Source organism: Martes martes, assembly GCF_963455335.1.
Source record: "Martes martes genome assembly, chromosome: 7".
Lineage (NCBI taxonomy): Eukaryota > Metazoa > Chordata > Mammalia > Carnivora > Mustelidae > Martes > Martes martes.
The window spans coordinates 132,857,029-132,875,499 of record NC_137894.1 but is presented as its reverse complement, the minus strand read 5'-3'; the positions used below and the strand labels follow the sequence as shown (position 1 = coordinate 132,875,499).

The following is an 18,471-nucleotide window of genomic DNA, read 5'->3' as shown; positions in this document are numbered from 1 at the left end:
GTTGATAAAGCAGTGCAGGATCTGAGAAGATTGACTCCAGTTTTGAAAGACGTTCTGCCACAGGTGAGATGCTGTCGAACAGCCTCACATGCTACTGAGGAATTATTCGTGAGAGGATGAGTCCATCGATGCAGCAAACCTCATTGTTGTCTTATTTTACGAAACTGCCACAGCCACCCTAACCTTCAGCCGCCACCACCCTTCTCAGTCAGCTGCCATCAACATCAAGACAAGACCTTCATCAGCAAAAAGATTACGACTCACAGAAAACTCAAATGATGGTTAACATTTTTCAGTAAAGTACTTTTAAACTTATGTATGTTGTTTTTTAGACATAATGCTATTGCCCACTTAGTAGACTATTGTACTGTAAACATAACATTTTTTTTTTTTGCTGGGAAACCAGCAAAACTAGTGAGTTTATTGGAATACTCACTTTCTTGTGGTCGTCTGGAACTGAACCCACAGTTTCTCCAAGGTGTGCCTGTGTCTATCATCACCTATTGAATATATATATTTAAAAGCATGATATCTTTGATTTGAGTTCACCACCACAGAATTCATTCCAGCCTTTCTTTATTTCTTCCATTGTTTTGTCTGTATCCTCAGAGTTTATAGCCAAGACAATGGTCTCCAAAGAGGCTGGGTTCGTTCTCCCCCCTGTGTTCTCTTGAGCGGTGTTATATTGTGCATTTATAATGCAGTCCATTTGTCACTGATTGTGTTTTCATTTTGAATTGCCCCACATACTGGTTGATTTTAGTTATTTACTTTTTTTGATTTTGTGAAGAATTACCATGTTTATGTATGTCAGAACTAGACAAGAAGTTATACTTGGAGACCCGTCTCCTCTCTATTCCTTGTATTCCATTTCCATCCCCCATTTCCTAGCCTAATGGCTTTGTAGTATCTGTAGAATAAAATGCCAACTTAGTATAACTGACAGGTTCCTCTGCCATCTCAGTCTTGGCTTGTCCTTGTCCACCATGTTCTGGCTGCCGCAGATTTCTTGTTACTCCTCAGATAGGACTGGTTCGTTCCTGCCTTTGCACATTCTCTCTCTCTGCCTACAATGATGCTCTTCTCTTCTTACCTTGCTCATCTTCAGTCATTCAAAATCCATTTTAGCTCTTGCCTGTTACGTATAGGAAGACTTCCTTTACTTACCCTTTCTCTCCCCTCCTTCTCCATAATAATTCTCTCTTGTTAATTTCTAGCTCCATAGCACTTGCGAATGTGGTATACTGTTAAGACATTTAACTTGAATTATCGATGCCGAGGCTTGTCAGCTTCTTTGTAACTGTGAGCTCCTTAAAGACAGGAACTTTATCTTTGTGTTTTCAGCATCTAGGTCAGTTTCTTACACATCTCAGTTATGCAGTCAATGCAGTATAGTGAGTGGATTTCACTTTTTTTCATTTATTTTTTTTAAATTCTTTTGCTCTTTATTTCATTCGTGGTATAAGCAGCTGTCGAGAATGTGAATCCTTAGGTTATGCCCTTGATCTTGTTGTTCATGGCATTGTTGTATTCTCTGCCTCTCCCAGTATATTTGGGCATAACCCTGGTAGTTTAATGTCTTCCTCTGATCCCTGGGATGTTGCATATCTAATGAAATTTTAGACATGGTACAGATGTTTAAGATGAGGTCAAGGTATAGAAACTGAAGTATGCAAACATAGAAAGTCAAGACTATTTTGTCTGTCAGGTTTGCTTCCTCAACTGGAAGCTGGAAGAAAATTGTACTGGAAACAAATCTGTTCAACAGTGTTTTAAGAACCCTAGTTGGCTTTTAAAATGTCATTATTTTTGTCCAAAGGGCACATTCAGTGACCTTCCAAACTGTGTTTCTAAGCTGCTCGTGTGAGTTTTATTCTGTGTATAGATTATCCAGCAGATAATATGAAAATGTGGGGCTTATTTCCACCAGTTTCCTCATCCACCATCGGTTACTTTCCTTCCTCCCTTTGGATTGCATTCTCTTCCCGCCACTCCTCTGTGTCCTGTCTCATCACAGCTCTTTCTCCACAGGCCCCCACCTGGAACTCAGAGCAAAGGTGTGGTTGCCGGGCAGACATCACACTAGATAAGGGAGGGCTTCAGGATCCTGCCTTGTGGGGGTTCAAGGTTTGCTGCTGCTCAGAGCAGTTGGTGCCCAGGGAGCCTGGACTTTGAGAAAGCATCCACTTGTACTACTGACCTGTATTCTTTGTTTATAAAACAAAAACAAAAAACTAAAATATTTTACTTTTTTATCTAAGTGTAACACATATGAAGAAAAGTATATCGTAAGTGAGCCCTTTGATGAATCTTCCCAAATTGAGCATGATCATGAAACCACCCCTCAAACCAAGGAGTGCAGTATTACTAACGCACCAAAAATCCCTGTTCCACCCCTTTCTGGTATCTTCTTACCCCTCTTCCCACCTCAAAGGTAACTATTATCCTGACTTACAAAGGTTTACCTATTTTTGAACTTCCTAAAATGGATCATACAGTGTATTCTCTCTGTGTCTGGCTTCTTTGTCTCAACATTATGTCTGTGAGATTCATCTGTGTTGTTGTATTAATTATGATTCATTTATATTTATTACCATATAGCAGACAAATTACAGCATGTGGGCTGGCTGCTTTTTTGGGTAAATTAAGTCTTATTGGCACACAGCCAAACCCATTCAATTACATATTCATCTATGTAAATGTACTCCAAATGCAGAATTGCGTAGTTGCAATAGGGCTCAGTGGCTATATGGTCTGAAAAACCAAAAATATTTACTGTTTGGCCTTTGCAGAGAAAGCTCACTGACCCTTGCTGTATAATATTTCATTGTATGAATACTCAACAATTTGCTTGTCACTGAGTTTGGCTATTAAGATTAATGCTGGACTATTTCTGTGTGTGTCTTTGGGGCTACGAATGTGCATTCCTGGTAGGTATCCTGCTGGGAGTGGAATTGCTGGGCTACATTGTAAGTTTATGTTCTGTTTTATCTCGTTCCGCTCAACTGTTTTCTAGTTCACGCCCCCACCAGTGGTGTATGAGAGCTGAATTGTTGTTCGTCCTAAGCCTTGGTATTGTCAGATTTTCAGTTTTAGCCGTCTTAATCAGTATGTAATTTTATTTCATTGTAGCTTTATTTTGTAGTAAAAGGTAATGAATGAGGGTGAGTACCTTGTCATATGCTTATTGACCATTGGGGTATCTTGTTTGAGTGGTCTTTTTATGGTTTTATCAGAGTTCTTCCTATATTCTGAATCCTTTGATGGATGTATGTACTGCAAATATCTTCTTCCATTCTGAGACTTGCAGCATTATTCTTTTAATGGTGTTTTTATTTCTGTGAACCTGAAGGCGATCAGAATAGGCCACCCCAAAATATGCCACTTGGCACAAGGATTATTTTGAGTGAAGGAAACTGAGAAATGGCAGATGCAGGGAGAGTTCTCTTTCCTCCCTTCCTTCCTGCCTGAAAATTGGGGCATAAATTTCCATTTGTAAGGTCGCATCCCATCTCTATACCAGGAAGAGAAGAACTATTCTTCTCACTGGAGAATCTTGGGTCCACATAATCTTACTAAACGGTCCTATCTACCACTTAGTTCCTGGTCATCTTTCCACAGTTTATCATCCGTAGGCACTCCGATCTCCTTTTCCTGTCTATAGTCACTTCTGCACAGTTTCTTGCCCCTTACTAAGATGGTATTTAAGCCTCTGGGTCAGACTGCTTCTCTTGTTTTTTACTTGTTTTCTGTGACATCCCCATGGGTGTAAAAATATTAACATCAATAAAGAAACATATACCTTTTCTTCTGTTAATTTGTCCTTGTCAGCTTAATTAACAGTCCCCTAGAAACTGAACGTGAGAGGTAGAGAAAAAGTTTTTTTCTTCCCTACAAGCTAACGAATGCCCACAACCTTGGTGAGCCTTAGATATACTGAGGAAGGTGACATTAGACGTGGTATTTGTAGATACATGGACAAGACCTACCCCCTGCCTTGTCAGGGCACACCATCCCCAGGAAGTATCAGAGCAGAGAGTGATTTTTATGTTTTTAAGTCCTTCTTAATTAAGGAGTTAATTAAGAATTAATTAATTACCTATATTGTTATTTGTCCGCTATATTGTTATTTGTCCTGAAGTCCGAATAGGAACAAAGTTCTCACCTTTCACTTTCAAATACTCAAAACCTTTCCAGGGTCTTGGGGTTCCTAGTTCTGTGTGTGTGTTTCTTTAGTGTTCGATGGCATTCTGAATATTCAAAGTTTTAATAAACATGCTGTCAGAAATTTAATCCAATATATGTATTTATTCTGAGACCTATTCCCTCATATTCCTGAGTTTAGAAATTTAGAAATTGAAGCTGACTTATCTGACTTCAGTCTGTAGTGATTTGAAGAGGGTAGGTAGGTTTTCTAGGGGATGGACTGCACGATTTTTGAGGTCCATTTAATAATTGTGTTTTTGTTTCAGTTTTACAAATAGCAGTCCAGGGCAATGTTAGTTGATTAAAATATATTTAATTTGTTTGACAGTAGATACAGATAATTTGTAGGTATTTAGAGATACTCTAACACTACAGATGTTTTCTTCCTTTTTTTTTTTAAAGATTTTATTTATTTATTTGAGAGAGAGAGAGGGTGGGGAGAGGGGCAGAAGGACATTCAACCTCCCCGCTGAGCCCAGAGCCCGATGTGGCTGGATCCTGATCCCAGGACCCTGAGATGTGAGTCAGACACTCAGCCCACTGAGCCACCCAGGCACCCCTGTTTTCTCTAACTTCTAATTTAAATGCAGCTGCCTAGGTTGGTTTGCCTCTTTCAGAAAAAAGATAAAACTTTTTTTTTGCAACTCTTTTCTTTTAATGAGATTTCTTGTGCACTTAGCTGTTTTTTTTCTGTTTTTTAAACTGCTTTTTAAACTACTGTATATTTTTCTTTTCTTTTCAGGTTATTCGCTATTAATATGGATGCTATTGTCTAAATTTCTGCAGCCATGGCACAAGAATATAGTAAGTACTATCCTCTACTTCCTATGACCTCCATGCTTTAAAATGTGTTGACATTATGTCTTCAAGTTTTTCATTGGAGCAGAGGAAGTACAGAAACAAAAGCTTTTAGAACTCTGCTTTTCTCAAAGGGATCAGTTCATTTGGTCATCTGCTTTTTGAGTTGGAAGCTTTATACAGAAATTCATCATGACAGTGATTAATTTCATCTTCAGATAAACACAGTCGTGCTCAGCCTGTTTCCGGTCAGTACTAGCAGAGCGGACATTAGGGTTGGATCCGTATCCCGCAGCCCATCCATCTCCCATGTGGGAGCTCCAGGGTCGGCCCTGGTTAGGGGCGAGCTCATCCCTGCTTTGTCCATGCTCGAGTCCTCATGAACAAATGCCCAGTGTTGGGCGTTACCTGGACAGAAGGATGGTTTCAGGAATGGTCGCGTGATCCTATCCTAGCCAACGAGACTGGAAGGCAGGTTCGCCAGGAGCTTCTGGCAGAGGTCTTCTCATACCTAAAACGAGCCTGCAGGAAGAGTCTGCCCCCCTTTCTCTTCCTCTGGGTGCTGTTCCGTGCTGGCAGGAGGTCTGCTGTGGCTGCAGCCTGAGCAAGAAGCCACCCGGGGCGGAGGACAGAGAAGCCAGCCCCGAGGCCCCCAGAAGGGCCAGCGTTTGAGCCGATGCATTTCCTTTTTGTTTAAGCCAGTTTACATTGGGAGCCAAAACATCCGAAGTGATTCACTTAATCTCCATTTTATTTTTAGTAATCCATTAGTTTCTCCCTGGGGAATGTGGGAGTAATTGCAAAGCAAGGCAAAATAATTCCGTTAAATTAAACTGGCAGGGTGTGCTGCTGGTGTTGACTGGCACCCTCTTCACTCTGAACAGTTAACTGATGGAGCGATTTAGGATTCAGACAGGAGAGTAAAATAGATTGCTTTCACTCTCTCTCTTTCCCTCCAGAAGGTTCTGCCTTTTAAACAACCCACTTGGGCTGTGAACTCTGAAAAGGGTCTTGGCCTACCCACCTGAACACCAGCCCCCGTCCAGGTATATATTTGGCAGTATGGACCTGTTCTTTGTGTTTTCAGATTTAAAAACAGTGGTATAAGGAACAGTACAAATATCCATATGTACTCTCCCTGTAATACACTAGCGAAATTGAATGATTACCACTTCTATGCAACAGTTAAAAATCTAGGGTAATGTCCCTAACAGCAGCGCCCTTCTCTGGCTCCGAGGAACCGTTATTATCCTGCTCTTACTCCGTATTTTTCCCCATGCATTTGCCTGTGCTTTTATCCCATTTGTGTGGTACGATTTTTCTGTATGCTCTTTAACTTCAGGTAAATGTAGATACTATATGCATTTGTTCTTTAAAATCACAGAGGAGTTGAGAATAAATTCAGGATCGTGGAAAGAGGCCATAAATTTGTTCTGAGACACTAGACATCCCGGTGATCTATACTAAATGTGTTACACTATAAATTGTTGAGTTTAATCAACATGTGGACAGCTTTTTATCTTATTCTCTGAATCGGTGTCTGGTCTGCTAGTGAGTTCCCTTTCCTCACCTGCCTCTGTACTCCCGTGCAAGCTCCACTTGTGTTTAAATAGCCTGTGCTCAGAAGGCTTGCTTTTGGCAGACTTAGGTAAATCTGCATTTCCCTGCCATCACACCTACAGAATTGACTCTCGTGCATTCTGAACCATCAGTTTGTTCCTTGTACTGGTGGCAGCAGTTCCAGAAGAGGCATCCACTCCTATGAACAGGTTGGGAAGCATGGTGCTTTGAAACACAGGACCTCAGTCACTGGCGCTGTGTCATTATTTCCTTTTGTGTCCGAGCTCGAATCTTGGAGATCATTTCGTGTCATTCTTGTCGGAAATAGATCTCAAGTCATTTAACTTCTGCAATCAAATAACTCCTTCTGTTGCTCTTGGAGGATTCATGTTACCCCTTGTTCTTGTTTGGAATGTGGCCTGCACAGAACTAAACAGTCATTTCCATTCAGGGATCATTAATCCCTTCACTTGGGGACATAATTGCTGATAGAGTGTCAGAGAAAGATTTATGACGATCAGAAGAGAACTTCTTTCTTTTTCCCTAGGATGTTATTTTTGTTTAAGTGTTTGATGTGTGGGGAAAAAAAGTAAGCTCAAAAGATATTTTCTCCTTAGTTCATATGTACTGTGTACATGTTACAGGAAGGAAAACAATAACATCTTTTGTTGGAATCAAATGGGGGTTTTTGTGCTGTGTACATGCATTTTTCTGTTGTTAAAAGAATGGGTCCGCCTTTTAATTTTATTTAAATGTAACTATCTTTAGCTTTTTTTCCTTCAATGTGGACCCAGGATTTTAAATTAAAATGTTGCCAGTGTGAGATGATTATAGCCATCAGTGGAAATGCCCAATCAATGAGTCCCTTGTGAAAAAAGCTACTCTCCCATTGAAAGATGACCAGAATTCAAGATTGCACATGCCATGTTTTACATCAGGCCAAATATAAGAAATGCAAGATATTGACATTTTAATCCCATAGTATATTTCATATGCATTTTCTCATTTAAAAAATTTAATGTTATAGTTGCTTTTTAATGGAAGAAGCCTATTGAAATTTCTTTTTTTTGAGAAATCAGTATTGTGAACTGATTTGTTTGTTTTGTGTGTGTGTGTGTGTGTGTGTGGAATGGTATCTTCTTCTTATTTTTTTTTTTTAATATAAAGGGATTGGTAGGCTTGGCTTGATTTTATACCTCAAAATGAAATGGTGCCTTTGTGGGGGATGGTCCATAGGGCCGAGAGAACTTCTAGACAGTGACTCAGACCTGTAATTAGGTCTTGCTCTCCGCACCCTTGTTGACTTGAAAGCACTGGCCATAGACCATTTAGTCTGGGAAAGCAATACATGAATCATCTAAATTGGCACAAATTATCTGGAATGCTACTAAATGTTTTCTATTCTTTATTCTGATTGAGGGAATGAGAAAGGGAGACTTGTTCTTTGTGAAAATACTCAAGAGGATACTTACACATTTGGGGAACTGGATTTCTTCTCTAGATAGAATGGAAAGCAGTTGAATATTCGACATTTGTAAAACAGTTTTGATTTTGTGGGTTTGCTTTAGAATATTCCTCTAAGCTCTGTATCCCGTCCTTTGGTGAGCTGTTGCTTGTCTGTCTTTCAGGAAGGGGAATCCAGGGGTGCTCTTGTTTTCGGGAGCCTCAGCTTAACCGCCACATCACAACCGGGGTTACAGGGAAATCCTAGAAGGTTATATTGTGTTTATTTTGCTTCCTTCTAACTTGCCATCAATATCTCTCATATTTAGGATAGAATTTTGTTACCCTTTTCTTCCCTTTCTTAAAATAAAGGGTCAACAGACCTGTGGAGACCAGTTAGGTACCCGGCAATGAAGCTGGTGAAAGTTTTCTATCTTCAGTAAATAAAAAGTGTACTTTGTTTCAACTTACTTTGTAGCAAACTCTTGAAAATATTCATATGCATTCCGAAGTGGCGGACATTTATAAATCATTTAGGTTAAAGATAAGACTATATATAGAAAGTCAGCCTTTTAATTTTTTTTTTTTCCTTTGGGTTTTCTCTGATGGTGCATTAGGGGTCTTGCCCAGCGCTTACATATCTTACTGGGTCTACTCGAAGGAGAAAACGACAAGCAGACTAATCCATAGCAAAAAGACCAGATTTTCAACTTGTAATGTGAGTTGACCTTTTGGTGCATGGATAAATCTTTATTTTTATTTTGGAATATATGTGAATGAACATCTCCTAGGAATGCATCTGTTGACAGGAAGCAGAAGAAAGCCACCGCTCACCGTGTAATTGCGTATCTTGCAGGTGTACCTACTATTTTGTGTCCGTGGGTATCTGTGCATAAACATGTGAGTTAGGTTGGTTCTCTTCATCTAGGGCATTGGCTCCCTGTTAGACATGGCCACATTCACTTTGGAGTTGCTGGAAATCAGGTGCTCAAATTATAAAATTATTAGCGCTTACGCTGAGTTAAGTTGGTAGATGTTAGAATGAGTTTCTAAGTGGCAAAGTATTTTATGAGTACCGTTGACAAAATTCTGTATTACTGTGGTTAGTTAAACTTTTTTCCCTTAAACAAATCACAGAGACCTTCCTATTTGCAGTTTAGGGTGTGTTCATGGAGAACTGGGATCCTGTTTGTCACGAGGACTTGCTTAGTACGCAATTAACCTGCCGCTTAATTTCTTTCTGCAATTAGGAACCACGAGACCATGCCTTGGTACCAAATACAAATCACCCAACCTTTTTCCCCTTAGTTTGCATATTGTGTAAATAATTGGGTCATCAGCCAATACATAAACAGAGGTGCATGAAAGCTGTATCTCTAGTGGGAATTTAACATCACTTGATGGTTTCCAGGTTACTCTCTGTAAATTATTTCTTCCGTGCCAGTCAGTACCTCTTGTTTGATGGGTGCAGTGAATTGTAAAACCTCAGTCAAGAATTCTAAAGTTCTTAATGAAGATAAAAATACCTAATGGAGTTTTATGTTTGATTCTGTCCTATCCCCTCAGGAGCAAATGCCTTCTAACTTTGTGCCAAGGAAATCTCAGTGTTCTGAGTGAATGCTAATCCCTGACCAACACTTCCCATCTCTCTCTCTCTCTTTTTTTTTTTTTAAATTCTCAGACTAATTAAATAGAATTAGTCTGGTCTGTAGGGTTAAGTGCCCCTTCTGTAATCTGGAGAACTCTGTTAAACTGTGTGTGAAGATAGACCAGCTGTCTCTATTTCTGACCCCATCCCTATTGACCCCATCCCTAAAATTTGATAATATACTCCCTGTACTACATAAAGGCTTCTTTTAAAGATGGAGGTCAGTGGATCTCGATGCTCTGCAAGGGTATAGAACTTACTGCTTGTGAAGATTTAGGCCAAGGCCCAGCATTAATCGCTGCTCTGATTTGATTCTCGACTTGTATTTTGATGATCATTTGGAATAACATCCATTCAGTTGTATTTATTCAAAGCATGAAGAAAACCTCATTTAATACTGTCTCCCAGCATATTTAAAAAATAACTTTAATAAAAATAATATGTCCTTACGAAAATGTAACAACAGATAACCATAAAGATGAAAACCAAAATGAGAACCATGTAGAATTGTGCCATCTAGAAGTAGCTGTTATTAACATTGGCTAATAATGTGTTCTCACAGAACACAGAGCACGCTATTAAAACACGGATACGTCCCTCACCCCAGTTCTGAATAAAGATGGATGGTGGTGGCACCCAGAAACCCTGAAATACCTCTATATGGTACGTGTTAAACCTAGTATCATCTAAACTGCTGCCCGTGTTTAGTTCCACAGGTTGTCATCACATCATCACAGGGTACGGAGATAGCCTCTGTGGAGAGAAGCTGGACTGGGGCCCATACTGGCTACCTTTTGTTACCATCCATTTTGAGGGAGAGATTTTCATGAGTACGGCATAGTTCTTGTTTTTCTCTAGTATTGTGTATTGTGAAGGTGTATTGTGAAATAGGCTGCTTTATAGAAAGAGTAGAAGAATAGTGTGCTTTTAGAAGAAATACATTCTGCTCCCCTGATAGAAAGATAGGAGAGAAGAGTCAAGCAACCGAAGGCTGCATGTGGTAATTCTCCAGGGATAACTGAATGTCAGAGTCTCTCCTAGGCTGGCTTTCTTTCTTTCTCTTTCTCTCTCTCTCTCTCTTGCTCTTTCTTCCTTTCAACGCAGCATATCTGTCCCCTGCGACCTCCTCTCCGATGTGCCTCATCTCTCCGCTCCCTTCCCTGCCCTATAACAGCTTCCCACAACTGAGCAACGCAACATTGCACATCTGTGCAGTTCTGCACGGACTTGCACTCTGATTTTCCTGCTTCAGGCTTCGGTTTACAATAACTTGGGCGACTGTGTGGTTTGCAAATCATCACACCACAAAAACTCAAGCAACAGACATCTCCCTGGATCTGAAAGTATTTGTCCTTTGTGGTGTTGTGATAGTTTCTGAGCATTTGTTTGTTGGCCTCCTTCTCAGAGGCCCAAAATAACATGGTATGCCACAGCCCTCTCGGCTTCCAGTGGGCCACTTTCAAGTGTCCCTCACCGAGCCATTCTCCATTCTCCATGAGCAGTGATGCGCTCCAGCCTGTTGGCTGGTAATGACCGCCCCCCCCCCCCGCCAGTTTCTTGTCCTGAAGCCATTGCGGTGTAAACAGAACAAATGATGAGAGCTTTGCCTGTTGTCCTCTCTTCCAAGTAGAGAGTGTAAAAGTTGTTTTAAAGGAAGTGTGCATTTTGTGGTATCATTCAGTTTTGGCGCTGCGTCTGGTTAAATGTTAGCCTGGAATGCTTTGGGAGACTCCGCCCCTGGAAGGCAGTGAGGATTTCTGGAAGCGTGTTAATGCCGAAGCTGTTAATGTTAGAACGTTTGTTACACAGCAGCAGCTTGCTGACTTCACTTTTGCCATCGCAGTGTCTTCCCTTGAGAGACCACGGAATTCTGCAGGTTTTACATTACTTGGTAAGTTTGTATTATTGGAAAACACTCAAACTTAGGTTCATTGATGTCACAATGTGTTTTTAGTTTTAAATACTTTTTTTTAAAGATTTTATTTATCTGACAGAGAGAGAAAGATCACAAGTAGGCAGAGAGGCAGGCGGAGAGAGAGGGGGAAACAGGCTCCCTGCTGAGCAGAGAGTGTTTTTAGTTTTAAATATCAAATTGAGGTCTTTGTATTTCAGTGGTTGAAGAAAGCAAATTTTAATTCGTTTTTGGAAGTCATTAACAAATAATAATCCTATCTTTTCTACCAGTTTTACCTGTGGGACATTTAGATACTGCACAATGATATTCAGTAGTTCTAAACAGTTGTCTTTTTTTTTTTTTAATGATTTTAGTTATTTATTTGTCAGAAAGCACAAGCGGGGGAACAGCAAGCAGAGGGAGAAGTAGGCTTCCTACTGGTCAAGGAGCCTGACGTGGGGCTGGATCCCAGGACCCTGGGATCATGACCTGAGCCAAAAGCACATGCTTAAAAACGGACTGAGCCACCCAGGCACCCCCAAACCATTGTCTTTTTAGCCACGATGTTGGGATTGTTTATCAATTGATTCTCTTGGATAACACGCATTAGATTTATTTCAGGCAACTCTTCTCAGCCCAGTGCTATAAATAAGTAAATAAAGAACCCTCCCCATTTGTTTATTCACTACTTATACTCCTAACAAGTTACAAGACTATCAGTGGGTTCCTGATTTTATTAAGTTTATTACTCCGCACAAAGACAGCTTGATGAGTTTTTTTGCTTTTAGGTATGATTCCAATATGATCTCTTTTTGGAAAGGCTGTGGATAAGTCATTTTCAGTCCGTCTCCCCATCTTGTTCCGTAGAGTGGGCTGCCTCTTTCGTTCTCACCTCCACTTCTTCCTCCTTTTTGGATGAGACGGAGAGATGGAGTGGGAGTTGGGGTTGGGGCAGTGGAAGGGTAGTTAGATTTGACTTTTTTTAAAAAAAGATTTTATTTATTTATTCATTTGAGAGAGAGAGAGAGATCACAAGTAAGCAGAGCAGCAGGCAGAGAGAGAGGAAGGGAAGCAGGCTCCCTGCTGAGCAGAGAGCCCGATGCGGGGCTCGATCCCAGGACCCTGAGATCATGACCTGAGCCGAAGGCAGAGGCTTAACCCACTGAGCCACCCAGGCGCCCCTAGATTTGACTTTTTCAAAGTGGAGGATGAGAATAAAATTGAGTTCAAGTAAAGAATGAAGTGGTGGACCTGATCTGGGAAAAAAATTGGAGAGTAAAGAGTTCAGGTGAGGAATTTGTAGTCTAAAAAGTGAAACACCAAAGGGAAGTTGCTAGCTCTGCCCTTCCTTCATCAGCTGTTTCGTCTGTGGACTTCCTTGCACCAGGTGGCCCCTATTTCCTAACCAGGGTCCAAGGACAGCTTTTGAGCAATAGTTAACTTGTCAGTGTTTTTTTTTTTTTTTCTCTTCCCCCATAGTAGATGCTCAGTTAATAGAAAGTTTGACTTGCAGAGTTAGGAGAAATAAAAATAGTCCTTAACACTGCCATTCTAATTTGCTGTTAGTTGAGTTCCTCCTTCATTATTTCTGTGAGGAGGCTAGGAGGTAAGTGGGGGTACTTTTTGAAAAAATTGAATCTTCTTCCCTACTGTTATACTCCAGGATTTTTCTTTTCTTTCTCTAGAGGAATGAAAAGTGTGAGAAATCATTCAGGATTCAAGTTAAGAAGGTACATTGTTGTCTAGTTCCCATAGAGGTGATTTCTAGCCATTCTTACATTTCATTGTTCTCCGTAAATTGGTCGAATTAAAATTTTGTCCTGAAATCTTGTCACATTGAGTTCTTGGAGTCCCCTAGAGGTGGCGTGAAACCACAGCTCAGAATCACTGCATTAGGGATAATCCCTTGGCCAGAAAGTCAGTTAATCTGGAATTCGTCTGGAGGAATGCTGTCTGGATGCTTTAGTGTTTCTCTTCTGCCTCTTCTGGTTTGCTACCTCGGATCTCTGTCCTTATCACCAGGTCTTCAAACTTCATTGTCAAGTTCACTCTCTTCCTGATGTTACGAAGTAGAGGCAGGGTCATGGTGCTTTTTGGAGGAGTTTGTGTCTGTTTTCTGCTATTTCTGGATACAAAAGGCAAAGCAGAACCATTTTTCTGGGTTTCAGTGCTTGAAAAACAACAAGTTGAAGGAGAAAGAAAGAAAGGAGAGAACAAAAGGAAAAGAGTCTGGTTTCTTAAGTAGTTTGTCTTTGTTTTGCAGATCCTTTTTTGGTCATGATTATTGAATGTCCTGTACCACTGACTGCAGGCACAGGGTGTTTCCAATCTGGGAGAACACCATGGTCTATAAAATAGTTTCTCAGCTATGGTTTCTCAGCTGTTCTTTAGCACAAGAGAAGATGGAATTATTTCAGTTTTGCTAGATGTTTTCCTCTAAGGGCAGAGGAGAACACTGTTTTTCTGTGAGCTTCCTAAGGCCAAGTGGTCTGTTTGACGCTGGGATGTTCCCTGTAGTCCCGCGTGGACTTGGCCCATTTTCCCAAATGAGATAATGAATACAAAAATGCTCTAGTAAACTATAAAATATCATAAAAAGGAGAAGTATCATAAATTGTCCTCACTGTTATTCTCTGCTAGAGTGGGTGACTACACATATTCTGCTTAGTTCATGACCTTCATCTAAGAACTGGCTACTTCTGATAATCCTGTTTCTGGGGAATAGCTAGTTCTTGATGATGCTGTTATTATTATTTTTTTTAATCTGCCTGGACCTTGTACAGCAGAAAATGATTTGCATATTGAACAAATGTTATAGTATATATTGCATTAAAATGAGTTCCTGACATTTCACAATATTTACAAACACGGGAGTCGGTGCCCTTCATATACTGCAGTAATTGTCTGTTGGCAATGACCATGAAGTTCTTGGCCGTGTGAAAAATTACTTCAGAGTCTCAGTCTCCTTGTTCAGCCAGGGGACTGCTTCTTTGGCAGATGGACTTTGTTGCCTTGGTTGAGCTTTCATATAGAATATTGCTTTTCATTTCGGATTAACTCTTTGCCCTCAGGCTTTTCAGTGGGTACAAATCCATGGGAAAGAACCGTTCTGACTTAGAGATGTGTGACCTGGTCTACGGAAGGGAGAACTTGCAAGGACAATTAAGAGGGGAGAAAAAGACATTTGCTTCCCCTCTCTCCCGGGGGATCTGCAAAGCAGAACTGTTCTCGTCTAAGTCCTCAAGCCTCTGTGGGTGAAGCGACCCCATTTCTGCAGGTACTGTCTGATCAGGTGCCTCTAGTGGGACGCGGCCACGTCACGTCCGCTGGCAGGACGATAGGTGCTTCTGCATTGGGGGCAACCGCCTCATCAGAAACACTTCCCTGGCTCTTAGTATGAACCCGTGCCGACTCTCGGGGAGCTCTGAAAATACTGTCTTCGTTTACATCCACAGGCCTTTTGGAATTGTTTCTAAACACTAATGGCCTGCTCTCTGCGGCTTGTTTCACTCAGGGGAGGAGGTGGGCCGATGGAGGCACGTGTTCTAAGGCTGTCTGATTCAAAGGACGTTGTAGGTTCTTCCTTTCCATTATACAGATCTTCCTCGACTTAGGAGTGGTTCTGTCCCAGTAAACCCATCCTAAGTTGAAAATCGCGGAAGTCAAAAAATGCATTTAATGCACCAGTCCTGTTGAACATGAGGCTTGGCTTAGCTAGCCTGCCGTGATGTGCTCCGAATATTTGCATGAGCCTGAAGGTGGGCAACATCGTCGGTTATAAAGCCTGTTTTACAATAAAGTGTTTAAGATCGCATGTAATTTGTTGAGCACTGCTCTGAGCATGAAAAGCAGAACAGTGCTATGGGTACAGAATGGCGGTCGGTGTACTGGTGGTTTACCCTTGAGATCATGTGGCTGACTGGGCCCCGTGGCTGGCGGTCACTGCCCAGCATCCGGAGACAGGATCTTAACATGTATCACTAGCCTGGGAAAAGATCAAAATTCAAAATTCCAAATATGCTTTCTCTTGCTTTTGCACCATTGTAAAGCAAAAAAATCATTAAGTTGAACCATCATACATTGGGGACTGTCTGTATATTGAAATCAAATTCAGCGAAAGGCTGTGATAAAGTTGATTCATGGAATTTGTTTTTAGGTATTTGGGTTTTGTTTGTTTTTTAAGCACAGTAGTATAACGAGGCTAACAAAAAAGTTATCAGTTATCTTGGAAGTGATGTCTTGGCTGAATAAGAAAAAGAAGAAAGTGGCAGTGGAAACACTTGATGGACCTTGATGAAAATATTTTAAACTCTTGTTAGCATAGAAGTCTCCTCCTTCAAAAGAGAGATGATGTTTAAACTTAATTATGGAGGCATTTTAAATTGGAATTGGGGTGAAAGCAAGAGGACTCAAACATGCAGAGAAAAGAAAGTCCAAGTTGTAACTTCCACAGCAGCCAGACTTGTTTATGCTACAAAGAAGCAATTTCTTGTCTCCACCTCTAGTCCACGTGTATAATTCACTACCCCCATATGCGGTGAATTAACTCTTTTATTGGGCCATTTATTAAATGTTAAGTTCCATCTATTGGTGAGTAAATCAGCCTAGAGAACATGTTCCATATTGAGAATGTTTGGCTAACCTAAGGATTCATGCGTTTATTAGTCTGTGATATCTCCATTTTAAGGAAAGTAAATACAGGCCTAACGCCATAGTTTTGTGTTAAAAGTAGCAAAACAAGTCACTTGAAGGGCAGGGAACAGATGGGTCCTTGCATACTTCGTTCTCAGAAAGATAGTCCATGTTGACACAATGCAGGCTTCGCTCTAACGAGAGAGAGTCCAGCTCTGCCCGCACTCCCTCGTTCTTATGGCCTCGGTGCAGCGCCACCTCAACGTTCTCCTTTCATACCTTTCCATTGGATGGAGCAGAGGACTTGTGCGCACACCTGGGGACTGGGAGAGACGGAGGAGACAAAGGCAGCTTCAGGGCAAGCCTGCTTCCCAGCTCCCGTCTCCTTCATCGCTCGGTTCTCCTTGCTTCACGCTGTGCTCTGTGAGGCCCTGCTCCTGTCCACAGGTGACCCCTTCATCCCGTTCGTCTCGTGGTCCTCTCACCTTCCAGGTGTTGACCTCTAGTTGTGTCATTCCATCTCTCCCAGCTCATCGCTACTTTGCCTGTCAACACCCTCCAGCTCTTTCTCTGTCCAGCACAGATCCTCCCACCTGTCACAGATCTGTCATCCTCTCTCGTTCCCTGCACAGGGAAGACGAGCGCCGGGGAGGGGAGCTTGACGTCATCACTCTTCTACCCTTTGTCTCCAAGACTTTTGTTTTTTATTTTTTGAGATGTCGTATGCATGCAATAAAATGCATAGATCTGACGTGTTAAGATTTGGGCTGTGTCTGGTTATTGGCTCTTAGGAATAAGGCTGCTATAAGCATCCTTATGAAGTCATTTTCTGAGCATGTATTTTCATTTCTCTTGGGAAAATACCTGGGAGTAGAATTGTTAGATCATGGAGGAGATGGATGTTTTGCTGTCTAAGAACCCACCAAACTGTTTCTCCAAAGTGGTTGTGCCATTTTATACCAACAATGTGTGAGGTTCTAGTTGTTCCCCGTTCTTATCAGCATTTGGTATTGCCAGGTTTTGTTTTGGTTATCGTTTTAGCCGTTTCTGGTGGGCTAAGTGTGAAACACTATCTCATTGTGGTTTTAGTTTGTTTTTTCCTGAAGTCTAATAATTTGGGGGATCTTTTCATGTGCTTCTTGGCCATTTATATATCTTTTTTTTTTTTTTGAAGACTATCTTTTTTCAAGTGTTGACTATTTTTCTAAATTACTGAATTATCTTTTAGTTATTTAGTTGCAAGATTTTAAATATATATTAAAATACCATATATATTTAAGTAATAAAGATACACATAAACACAGCCACACACAATGTTTCTTGGTGAGAAGAAGGTTTTATTTTAAATTTAACTTATCATTTTTCATGGCCAGTGCTTTACTGTGTGTTACTTGAGAAATCCTTGCCTGTACAATATTGGGAATATACTTTCCTGTATTTACTGAAAGATGCTTTAGGGTTTTATCTTCTATTTACCTTGATAACCTAACTTTAATCTTTTAGGGATATGAAATAAGGTAATTGTTGAAGTGCCCTTTTTCCCCCTTATATATGTATATATCTAGTACCATTTATTAAAAGACATTTCTATTAACTGAGCTGGTGTTTTGGTTGAAAGTCAGTTGCCCATTTATGTGTGAGTCTATTCCTGGACTCTCTTCTGTTTCGCTGCTCTGTTGTCTGTTCTTAGAGCAGTTACCTGCTGTCTTGAATATTGCAGCTTTATAGTAAGTTTTGAAGTGAAATAGTGAAGTCCTCTAACTTTGTTCTGGTTTTTATAATTGTTTTGACTATTATAGAGTCTTTACATTTTCTTGTAAATTTTAGAATCAACTTGCGTTTTTTTTTTTTTTCCCCATAAAGCTTGGGAAATATACAGAGATCTAACTGTATCTGTATGATACAGTTATCTATCTGTATCTAACATGGGGCTTGAACTCACAACCCCAAGATCAAGAGTCCTATGCTGTACTGATTGAGCCAGCCAGGTGCCCCTAAAGCTTTCTAGATTTTGATTGGGATTTCATTGTACCTAATTTTCAATTTGTGGAGAATAGACATTTTGGTGGTAGTAAGTCTTCTCATCCATAAACCTCTCCATTTAATTTCTCTGAGCATTTTGTAGTGTTCAATATAGAGGTTTCTCACATCTTCCATTTGGTATATGAGTTTTTTAATGCTTCTGTAAATGATGTTTTAAGATTTCATTTCCAATTGTTCACTTGCTGTTTGCATACTGACCTGCAAAACTCCTAAATTCTCTTGTTGGTTCTAATATTGTGTGCATGTG

General features: G+C 40.6%; 1 protein-coding gene across 10 annotated transcripts in view; it reads left to right on the top strand.

Moving 5' to 3' along the window:
- SIPA1L1 (signal induced proliferation associated 1 like 1) overlaps nucleotides 1-18,471 on the top strand; it is a 365,306-nt gene that overhangs the window by 174,669 nt on the left and 172,166 nt on the right. For 9 of the 10 annotated variants that reach the window (XM_080808595.1, XM_080808603.1, XM_080808602.1 and 6 more), the window contains one exon: nucleotides 4,949-5,010. The gene's annotated coding sequence lies outside the window, so the exon portion shown is untranslated. Of the gene's footprint in view, nucleotides 1-4,948; nucleotides 5,011-5,999; nucleotides 6,051-18,471 lie in introns of those variants that run through there. The other variant, XM_080808599.1, reaches the window with a different exon arrangement.